Raw genomic sequence first — 10480 nt, 5'->3', positions numbered from 1 at the left:
TGGTTCTACAATTCTGTATTCTGTGATTATATGGTTCTGTAGTTCTATGATTCTATGGATCTGTGGTTCTGTTCTACAGTTCTGTGGTTCTGTGATTCTGTGTTCTATCATTCTATGGTTCTACAGACCTATGTTTCTATGGAACTATGGTTGTATGGATCTATGATTCCATGGATCTGTGGCTCTGTTCTCTGTCTGTAGACATTCTATGTCTATGGTTCTGTGATTCTGTGATTCCGTGGTTCTATAATTCTATGGTTCTATTATTCTATGTTTCTATCATTCTTTGGTTATGTGATTCTATGGTTCTACGGTTCTATGGATCTGTGGTTCTGTGGTTCTATGATTCTGTGTTTCCATGCTTCTATGACTTCATGTTTCTATGGTCCTGTGATCTGTCCCTTTGCTCTGACCCTATGCATGCTCAGGGCTATTACCAGCTCAATACACAACCAAAATAATTCGTACATCCTAAGATGTAAAAACCAAGTGCAGAATTGAGCTGCAGATGTTTAGGCACGAACACAAGGCTCATGTTGATGGATAAAACCAAGGAAGGGAGATCTATACAAGATTGTACCAAAAGCTGATGATTTTGCCCCATTTCCAGGGCACCCACTACTTTCCCAGGATGATGGGAAGAGAGCAGGGACAAGCTGTGGAAATTCCCATGTTAGTAATTCTATTTAATTATATCATTAAGGAGAGAAAACCCCTCAAAACAGGGTAAAAAGTACAAATTCCCGAGCATTAACAGTATTCCTCTCTTTCATATATAGGAGGGGGAAAAAAAATTCAACATTTGCATTTCCATTCCTCCAATGGAAATAGGGATTTTTCCAAAGGCATCCAGGCTGCAGTAACACTGCATGAACACACAGATCCCAGGGAAAGCCTCCCCATGCAGCATGCAGAGTTTTCCCTCCCTTTCAAGCCCATCTCTCTTTGAGCACAGGGAATGGCTGCTCAAATACTTTTCTTGTGATAAAAAGCAGTGAGGACACAGCGAGGTGCGAGGCACCCAAGCCTGCAGCATCCCAGGGCTGTCAGCATGTTGTGGAAGCCACCCCTTGCCATAGTAGCAAAGCAGCCAGCCCCACAGGGCTAGGTGTGGATTAGGGTTAGGCATCCATCTTTCCAAAGCATGGTCCAGCTGTGGGGAAGCAGTTTTTCCACTTCTAGCTGGTCCAGGCCATGCAAAGCAATGCTATTTTTGCAAGGTCTTTGCTAGCACAGAACTACCCCCAAAGCATCCTGCTGCACGAGGGTGCTGCTCTCACGCCAGGTGCCTGGAACAGGCTTGGTGGCTTATCACCATTCCACCAGTGTACCACCTGGCTGCACCATGCCCATCCAGGGCTGGGGGTGCTGTGATGCAGCTGGGGGAAGTGCAGGAGCTGCAGGAGCCCATCTAAATAGAAATGACCTTCCGGATATGAACCCAAGTCAGTGAGACCTCCCTGAGCCCTGCTCAGGGATCATTGATATGAGCTGAGCTCGAAGTGGAGGAAAACCAACACAAAAGCCCAATGGCTTATCACACTGACATCTGAACTGATTACTGGGGAGAAAAGAAAAAAAAAAGAAAAAGAGCTGGGATTAGGGGCTTAATGAGGGCAAGCTCTGACTGCAGCATCTCCTATTCTCTTTGTAACAGTCGTGCTGGTAGAGCTGCTACGGAGTTATGCTGATATTAACATTACAGCACTATCCCCCACAGCAGCAGTAGCAGTCCCAGGGGCTGCATTCAGCTCCAATCTCTCCTGCTGATGGCAGGGCTGTGCCACACACAGATCCCAACTGCAGCAAGCAGCCCATGCACGGGGTGAGCGGAACAGCAAGCCTGCAGCCAGCACAGCGCTGCATCATGAGCATCCTCCAGCATCACCCCCTGCATGCATCCAAGCAAGCTTTAGGAAAATAAAATCTCAGCCAGACTGCAAACCTGCAAGGCAGCCCCAGCACTCTCCCTCCTGTGGGCAGGATCTGTGTTCAGGCTCTGCAGTTTTAGCAGCACAGAGATATGTGGATGTTGGCTGCCTTCGCTTTGTCTCCTAATTTAGCGGTTCCATCAAAAATGTAATTAAGTTGGTCTGGCGTGATTTGTTCTTAATAAACCTGAGCTGCTCGTGCTATCCTCATGGTGTTTGTAGCAGTTAATATTTGCCCAGCAAATTTGCTGGGATCTGAAACGAGATTTATATAAACTTGTGTATATTATCTAATTAATAAGCAATACCAACACGCAAGAAAATGAGACTTTGTGAACTCATTAATTCTGCCATTGCTCTGCTCTGTGGGGGTGGGATCCCGTGCCCTGGGCTCACCCATCTCCTCCTGCACCACTGCACAGATCACAACATCCCTGCATGCACTGCCGTGCCTGGAAGCCTCCATGAGCATCTTTGGAGCTGCAGAAGGTCACTGGCTTCTTTAGAAATTGATTTCTGGAGTAACTAAGTGCATCGGTGGGTAAAAGACTCTGGTTTATGAAAATCATTAGTTCCGTCGTACGTTCTAATTAATGTCAATATTGGGTGACCGCATGCTGTGAGAGGAGATGAAAAGAGACAAAAAGCCAAAAAAGACAACAAATTACAGGAGGAGACCCTTGGTTCGTTCAGAAATGTCATAAATTTGGGTTATATTCTGTCGGGTGCCCTCCATGCCCAGCCTGGTGCTCGCTGTGGGTTCAGACGTGGGGTGGGCATGGATGGGCAAAGTGTAGAGCCAAGCTTCAAGGCTGAGCTGTAGGATCAAGGGTTACCTCTCCACTAAGAAAACTTCCAGCCCTGTGCGCTCATCCATGGGGCAGAGCAATGGCCATCCCCACATGGTGAGGTTTTGCCCCCAAATCCCACAGACCCAGAGATCCCCTGCAGCCCCCTCCCCATCACCAGGGGACTCTGCTCCACTGATTCCTGGCAGCCCCTGCGTGCCGTTCCCCATTCTGCTGCATTTAAAGGTGTGTTCCTCTTACAAAGTAGATATTTACAATTTGTAATGGTGTTTCAATTATGAGCTGGGAAAGCACCTGGAATCGAGCCTGTCTCCATTATTTATGGGCAATGTAATCCTAACCCAATAGATACCTCTCATGAAGAAAGCTAACATTTTTCACCAGAGCACTGAAAGCAATACCTCATGCTAATAGAGTCTGTTATCAGAGGGAGGGAAGCCTGCACAGCCACTCGCTGCCTCCCCAGAGAAGAGCATCTTGCAGCACAGGGATGCAGAGGTCTCGATCATAAAGCAGCATCCTCCCTGTGCTAACAGCATCTCTCCATTTCCCTCGTGCTGCACTGGACTCAGCTGGGAGCATCTGCAACTGGAGATTGTTTCACGCTTTTGGGATACTCCAGCCTTGCTGCCTGCTTCTGCAGGGGGAGCTGATCCTTGTGCTGCAGGGATGGAGGATGCTGGGACCAGCTGAACCTGGTGGTTCCTCTGACACCCAGGGTGCCCAAAGTGTAAGACAGCACCTGGCTGCCTGCAGGGCCCATCTGTGGGGTGCCTGCAGGATGGTGACACCAGGACTCATAGAACCACTGAACCATAGAATCATTAAGGCTGGAAAATATTGCTAAAATCATCAAGCCCAACCCCCAGCCCATCCCCACCATGCCCTCTGATCTCATCCCTCAGCATCACATCCACCAGTTTGGGGGTAGCTCATCTTGTCTTGTTCTGTCTGCATAGACTGCTCCAGGGCTGAGCCCTCCAAGCATCTTCTCCAGGATGCACAGGCTGATGGGCCTCCAGCACAGAGAATACCTATGTATATAAAGTATTATTGCAGCTCATGAAGGTCCTCTGGGAGCTAAATGCTTGAGCAAACCCACCCTACTGTCCTCAGCTCTCTTCCCCACTGCAAGAAGAGCAGCGCTGGTGGAGCATTTGGCTTCATTTCTCTCTTGGTGACCTTGATTTTGCATGACAAGCTGCATACTTAATTAATTAAAGAGAAAAAAAAAAAACCTCTCAGTTCCGTCTAAAAAGGCCATTATTTTAATTTTGACAGGTAATTACAAGAGAAGAAATGATAAATCTTCCCGAACGCTGTTTGTCTTTAGTGGAGGCATTAATTATGGATGCTCAAACGCTATGGCTGAAGGAGTGTCAATGTGTGAAGAAGGGCTCAGGACCATCTCGAGCAGAGATGGCAGCCCCATCGCTGTGCTTTCTGGTTTTCTACAAAATAGAAAAGATCGTGCTCTTCTGAAGCTCCACAGCAAGAGTGAGGGATTGAGACAGCTGCATAAAACTCCCTAGAAGCTCAGACTGGCGTGACACACTTGGCCTCTGGAACTCATTGCCATCATAGATCATCTGGCAGCTTTTAAAAGGGGTTGTCATGTTAGGCAGATAAGAAAATCCAGAGTTGAATCCAATGGAAAAAAATAAAGAACCGGAACCGCCTGCGAACTGTTGATCTCTCGCGGGTTAGTGTGCTCAGCCCCTTAAATCTGCAGATCCCACAGTGATATCTGCTCCTCCTCGTGTCCTCTGGAAGGAGGACACCTTCTGTTCACCACCCTTCTGTTGGCCACTGGGCTGATCCCAAGCTCAGCACCCAACAGTCAACTGCTGCCCATGTTCCCCTTGGACCTGGCATTAATCTGGGTTGTTATTCTCTACCCATCCATCAGCCCTTGGACCACTCTGCACTTTGATGGGATTTGATGAGGAGAAATTGGACATCAACCAATGGGTCCCACCACAGCATGAGCTGCATGAGAAGGGGTTTTCACTTCTCCTTCTTCCTCCGTGCTGTCAGCCCATTGCTTGCAAAGACCCCAGGCACAAAACCACGGGATCTTGTGTTGCTCCTGGTAAAACTGTTAACCTTCAGAGCAAATAATAAATCCTGGAGCCAGAAAGCAAGCAAAGTTCTTGAACCCCCAACCCAAGCATCCCAGGTGTAGTTGGGAGCACAGTAGTCCCTTTGCTCCCCACTGAACTTCAACCAGCTAGAGATGAGACACCGCTGTCCTCATGCTCGATGCCCCGAGGCTTGCCAAAACACTGGCATGCCACCAAAAAGTGGTTTTAAGCTGCTCTGGTGCAGCCATCAGTTGCTTATCACGTCCCATGCAATGGGATGAGCACCAGCAATGCAGGGCACGGTGACAGTGGGACACCGGGCACAGACTCCTGGAGCAGCTGCCAGGCAGACAGTGGCATCCCATCCCATTCTTGTTCCCAACCTTTTAGCTTTCAGTGATTTCCTGCCTCTCTATGAATAAGCAAAAGCACTCAGTGCATCTGTCATTAGCAGGGTCGTTTGCACAGGCTGGAGTTGCAACTGTCATTAAGAGGGCGATTTGTGAAGACAAGCAATAAGTCAATTAGGGTCAATTATGACACTACATTAAAAGCAGCGCCTGTCTACAAAGGGGAGCTGACGGGCAGCTCACATCCCCAGTGCTGGCTGCCTCCTGCTTTGGCCCATCTGCCCATGAAGCCCACGTTCAGCAGAAGATTTAAGCTGTTCCCAGCTTCCCAAGCTGGCATCTGCTCCAGTATTTACACAGTGCTAGACTGAAGCATGTGGAGGGGACCTTGGTGCTCCAGGGGGATGTTGGCATTGGGATAAAGAACCCAGCAGCATCCCATTGAGTGCCATTGAGTGATGGAGAAGGGCTCAACTGAGGGGAATCTGCTGGACGTAGAGAAGAGCCTGGAGCATACTGCCAGAGCACATCGACTCCAGCATTTGTCTCTGCTGCATGTTGGGGCAGATTTATCTCATCCTGGAGAAAGCTGGAGAGAGGAGCCAGCTTTGGCAGGCTGACCACAGGTTGGAGTGCAGCTCCAGGGGAATCAAGGCTGAAGGAATGGGGAGCATGGCACTCTAAGAAAATACCCGCGCTGCGTCAGCACCTGCTGAAGACCTGTCCTCACGTGCCATCACCACTGAGTTTTGCCCTCTGGTTTTGAGTGCCAAATCCCCATTTCTACCTGAGCTCCCAGCCACCCCAAACGAAGCCTCCTTGCCCCTCCAGAAGCCGTGCAACATCAGGTTTCCATGTTTTCCTACCAGAGGGAAGGCACAGCATGAAGGCATCCCAGAAAGCTGGGCTGGAGCCGGGCTCCTGCACAAAACACCCTGCCACCGAACAACCTGCAGAGCACCAGAGCACAGCTGTCAGACACAAGAACCTCCTGTGCATTTACCCAAAGGAAAACACATCCCAAATACTCTGGAAGTGACTGTGCAGGCTTTGTATGTGCCCAGGAGGAGCCCCCACAGTTATTAACACAGCAAAGGATGCGCTGCTGAAAGGAAGCATCTCCAGCTGCTGAAAGGAAGCATCTCCAGCTGCTTAGTCTTACCTAGCATCACTCTAACGTTCTTTGAGCAGGCTCGGATAGAAGAAAAGAATAAATCCAAATTATTAAAGCCCTTAATCGCTTCTTGTCACCAAGCACAGAGAGAAGGGATGAGGATGGGAGCATCAGGAACAGCCACGGAACGCTGCTGTGGGGCTGAGATAGGGCAAAGCTGAGCCACCAGGGATGATCTCCCACAGATCCTGGCCACCACCTGGTTGCCCACAGCAGGTCTGTGAGGCTCCCAGGCATTTTGTGGTCCCCATCCAACTCCTTCTTCCCTTGTAAGCGCCATGGGCCAGCAGTGGCACTCTGCGAGGAGCACTGAAGATGGTGAGGTATATTACTATGGTAACAAGGCTGCCACATACCTGAGGCAGAGCAGGAGGATAAGACCTCCATAAAGAGGTGCAGAGGAACAGGAGGCTTATCCTAGCCCTTGCTATCTAGGAGCAGGCACCACGCTGTCAGCTGGACTGGTGGGTGAGGTGAGATAAAGCTGATGGGGTGGGAGAGCTCTGCTGGAAGCTCATGAAGGCACAGACAGACAGACAGACAGACAGAAAGACAGACAGACACGGGGCATCCCAGCATGGCTCCATTAAGTGGGAAAGCAGCAAGCATTAGGGAGGCGGTGTCCCCAAGGTGATCTGATGCAAAGCACCTTAATGCAGCCTGGATTCCACCTTGAGGCTCCAGGACAGCCCATCTCTTCCCTAATAGATCTGCATCACCCTGGCAGCCTGAATCCTCATTTCTCACCCCTCTCCTGAGCGATTTGCTCCTCCAGAGATGCTCCCACTGCAATCAAGCCACCTGGCAGCCTTCTTTTTGAGGGGCTGAATAGCACAAACTCTTTCCTCGCTTTCTCCTGTTCACCCCTCACTGCAGGAACAGCGTAAAGGAGCCCATCCTGCACCCCCTCCCACTGCCAGGTGTGTAAAAAGTTGGTTTGATCCCCTCTGCCTGCACAGAACTGCTCACACAGGTGCTCCAGGATTCGCAGAGGGGCATTTTTATCATTCACTCATCAAAGCTCTTCCGATCCCTTAATGAGATGCAATTTGAGGCATTTTGAAGAAGCAGAACAGCATCGGCAGCTTCTGTAACAATCGACACAAAAGCGCCTTCCAAGTGCCTCTTTTATGTGGTTTTGCCCATCAGCATGGCAGGGAGATAAAGTTCTGTAATTTATTTCTGCTAATACACTCAGATGGCAATTGATGCCTTTATGAGGGTGACTGTGTCTGTGGGATGTACTGATGTTTATAGGCTGCTAAATTTGATTTATACAGAACAACCAGCGCTGCTGTTGGTTGAAGGCCCAGTGTTTCCAGGAGAGCTAATACGATTTGCATTGATTAGATTAATATCAATTAAGCAGAGCGCAGAGGGATGATTTCCAACCTTTCCAGCCCCAGCAAATAAAGGTGCTCTTTGGTTTCGCAGGTGTTGGACTCGCAGCAGAAGGGATTTTGTTGCTCTCACCTGGATGGGCATCCCAGGAAGCAGCAAGGAATGCAGCTCTGCTCATGCAGGAGGAATTGCTGACTCCCAGAGCAGTGTGATTTAACTGGAAGGGCTTGCAGCAGGGTGCAGGACGTTCTCCGGATGTCTGCTCCATGGGGAAGGTGCGGAGGGACTTTGTGGCCGCAGCAGCTCTGCTTGCAGCCACAAACCATCCCATCACAGCAGTGTTCCAGTGCCCTCTTGTGCCCAAACACGACGGGTTTATGGACGGGTCGATGCTGCCGAGTCTCTCCGGTGGTAACTTTGGGAAGAGAGGAGGAGGTTTGCATTGGGATCAGCACCCCCAGCGAGTTCTACCCAATGAAGGGAGAAAACCACACAGGAAGGCCGATTTAATCTCATTAAATGCGTCTGGGAAGGCAGGTGATGATGGAGCACCGTAGGGCAGCTCAGTGCCTAGGATGGGGCTGGAAAAGATGCTGAGGGCTCACCAAGGGACTTTGCCACTGAAGTTCCTATCTCTGTACCTGGGATGCTCAGCATTAAGCAGCACCTGAAGCTGATGCTCTCAGAGCATCTTGGCTGAGGTGTGCCAGAAGCGCATCCCAGCTCCGTCCTGCCATATCCAGCAGCCTTTGCCCTCCAACCCATGGGGACGGGAGGGACAGAGGGGGTCCATCCCCAGGCTCCAGGCAGCACGACCCATCCTGAGCCCATCAGAAACCCCTTCTTACAGGGATGGAGACTCTGGATCCAACTTGAAAGCCTACAACCACAGAGTGACAGTGCAATGAGACGACAAACCCACTCTCATCACAGCTGACAGGGAAACTTTCCCTGCACAGGTAAAGAAGAACTGGTTTCTGGCTGATAACTTACGGCCTCGTTGCACACTTGGCTTCTTGCACACGCACCAATATGGTGGGAGGTGTGGAGTCTGACCCACTGGAATGGGCTGGATGGATGTCTGTATTTCTGCTCACATTTGTGATGGATGTGGCCTGTTCAGCACCCAAGCAGAAGAGATCTGCCCAGAGCTTTGTGCAAAGCTTGCTGCTTCTCAAGCAAACATCCCTGCAAGCCAGGAAATGCTGCATCCCCCACCTCCCACCTTTCCATACAATAGGAGCCGGGTGAGAAAAGATGCAGAAAGAACAAACCAACCTGTAGCTGGAAACATGCCCTATCATTTGTTCCAGCTCTTCCGAATCCTCCAGCCCTCCTGCATGCACTGCACCAGTCAGATTTGCTGCTCTCTGGATGCCCTTAGAGATTCTTTCAGTCATCTTAGCCTTTCCTTGACTGCTCAGCAAACACTGTTCCTCCCCTGCTGCTTTCCTTCCCCACCAGCCTGTCCCTCCACCTCCCAGCAGCACGACTCATACGCTCTCCATCTCCCTTCCATTCCCAAAAGCAGGAGTTGGCCAGCAGCACGGATTTGCAATCTATATATTAATCATTATCTAACTCCAGGGACTGTGCTGACCTCCAGAAAGGGAGGTTTCATCGACAAACACGCAACGGATGCTCCCAGTTTCCATCCAGAGAGGAAGTTTCCATGATGGGTGCAAACGGTGCAATGCTCACCAATGGGGGTCTCACTAATTAGGCATTAGCCAGTGCCACGTGACAGGGAGAAGAGGCTGGGATAATTATCTTTCCTCCAAAAAGGTCCTTTAATCAGCGTGCTCTGCATTCTGACCCTGTGCTAATGATGTGGCACCTGATGGGAGAGTGGAAAAGGGAAAAATCCAAAGAGGAACTCCAGCAAAGCGTCGGTGCTCATCACACGAGGAGCTGGAATCAGTGTTGGAGTAATGGCAGTAATGAGAGCAGTGCTGGGAGGCAGCAATCTGCCCCCACTGTGAGCACAGCGTGCATATGGACACACACACACACACACCTACACGCGTCCATACATGCAAACGTATGCACACACACATGCACAAATAGGTGCACACACAACACAAGGAAACGTGCACAGCCACGCGTGGACACAAACACGTGGACATGCACACCCAGCTGCATGGCTGCAAACACACACATGCACATCCAAACTGCAAAGCAACATTCCTGCACGTGCACAGTGTGTACACACATGCAAAGACGGGTACACACACTCAGATACATGTACGCATGTGCACACATGTGCACACATGTAAACATATGCAAGCATGTGCACACACATGTATGCATGCACGTATGTGTACACACGTACATACATGCACACAAGTACACATCAAAACACATGTGTATACCCATACACGCATGCATACATGCACATATGCAGATTCATGTACACATTTACACACGTGCACACACAGGTAAACATACACACATGCTCACACATGCACACACATGTACGCATGCAGATACATGTACACATATGTGCATACACATATACAGACACAAATGTACACATATGTATGCATATATGTGCACAGATAAACACATGCAAACATGTGAACACACATGTGCACGCATACACATAAGTACACACATGCACACACAAGTACATGCATGTCCATAGAGGTACATACATGCACACAGGTGTACACATGCAGATCCATATACACCTGCGTACACATGAACACACATGTACAAACATACATGCAAGCATACACACACATAAAAATGTGCACTAACAGGGACACACATGTACACACATGAACACATG

General features: G+C 49.6%; 1 long non-coding RNA gene across 1 annotated transcript; it reads right to left on the bottom strand.

The window, feature by feature from the left end:
- Window positions 1-3985: 3985 nt before the first annotated feature.
- On the bottom strand, window positions 3986-10136 carry LOC109371112. Its single transcript, XR_002121798.2, has 2 exons — window positions 8683-10136; window positions 3986-8569 (listed from the first exon to the last, which is right to left on the bottom strand). It is a non-coding gene; the product is annotated as an uncharacterized LOC109371112 (long non-coding RNA).
- Between the last annotated feature and the right edge of the window lie 344 nt (window positions 10137-10480).

This window comes from Meleagris gallopavo, chromosome 29, assembly GCF_000146605.3.
Source record: "Meleagris gallopavo isolate NT-WF06-2002-E0010 breed Aviagen turkey brand Nicholas breeding stock chromosome 29, Turkey_5.1, whole genome shotgun sequence".
In the NCBI taxonomy this organism is placed as follows: Eukaryota; Metazoa; Chordata; class Aves; order Galliformes; family Phasianidae; genus Meleagris; species Meleagris gallopavo.
Note: the sequence above shows the minus strand (reverse complement) of the source record. Positions and strands in the feature narration are given on the sequence as shown.